Source organism: Poecilia formosa, unplaced genomic scaffold, assembly GCF_000485575.1.
Source record: "Poecilia formosa unplaced genomic scaffold, Poecilia_formosa-5.1.2 Scaffold193, whole genome shotgun sequence".
Lineage (NCBI taxonomy): Eukaryota > Metazoa > Chordata > Actinopteri > Cyprinodontiformes > Poeciliidae > Poecilia > Poecilia formosa.
In genome coordinates, this window is record NW_006800132.1 from 42,097 (window position 1) to 43,377 (window position 1,281).

The window sequence follows — 1,281 nt, forward strand, 5'->3', positions numbered from 1 at the left end:
TTGTGAGAAGTTTTTCATCTTTTGTTGTGCTAGGTGACCAACAACATAATAAGAAGAGTTACATAAGCCTTCATGAATATTTATGACTGTTGTCATAAAACGTCATTTGGTTAATTGTGACACTTTTAATACAAAGTTGACATAATTCAAAATGTATTTGTTATGACAACTTGACATTAACCAAGAAATCATTACTGATATAAATTTGTTATAAAAGTATTACTGATTGCACTTTAAAAATCAGGTAACTTTATGTTATTAAAGGTAAATTTTAATCGTGTAATAGCATGAATGACCACTTTTTTTGTATCAGTTGGTCACAAGACAAAGCATTTATTTACAGGAGTGTTCGGAAATTGACGGTCCCTATGTGAAACTCCGAGCGCTTGAGGAGGGACCAGTAAAGAACAGCTGGCCGAAATTAGCGTTCATAAATCGGATCAACCTTGAGTTGAACGTCCCTTACTCCACGGAGCGCGAATATCCAGTATCCAACTTGAAAACTGCGGTCGGTAACACAATGAAAACACCGGTGTTCTGAGTAGTTTGGTTTGGTCTGTGGACACAAAAAATGGCGCCGAGCGACGTAAACGTCATACGCTGTGACGTCAGCGCCAACGCTCTATTCACCAAGACTTTTAGTTATTTAAATATAAAATAATCTGAAATTATGTTTAGCTTTCTTAGTCCTTTATTTTTTTTTTACTAAGAAACAACTTATAGAAACAAAAATATTGAATATTGAAATAAAATATTGGATAGGTAAAGTCTAGGTTTTTTTTTATTTTTAGTCTGAATAATGTACAAAATATCATTATGTTGGTGCAAAGGTGCTCTAGCATAATTACCATGCAAACACTACATAGTCTTTTTTTTTAACAAATCTTTAATCTTTGTGAGCAAACAAACCTAAACACAAATAGATGTGAATGTTCTTCATTATTTATATTTTGATGTGCAAAAAACAGATGTAAGCAATCATTCTTGAACATGCTATGTAAACCAAAAAAATGAAATGATACAACAGATATAAAGTTATTACATATCAAGTACAACATTGTTAAAATAGAAAAAATATGGAGCATTTTAAAATTCCTGTACTCTTTGTGTTTTTAGCTATTTTAAATTTAAGATGGCGTACAAACAGGCTCCTCTGTCATGACGATGCAAATATATGTACAATTGTAAATCTGCCAATGTTCTTGAGAACATTTTTCAAACACATATTAAGGCTTCAGAGATTCACTGCTTGATCATGTTGTAAGCAAAGAGCAAGAACTT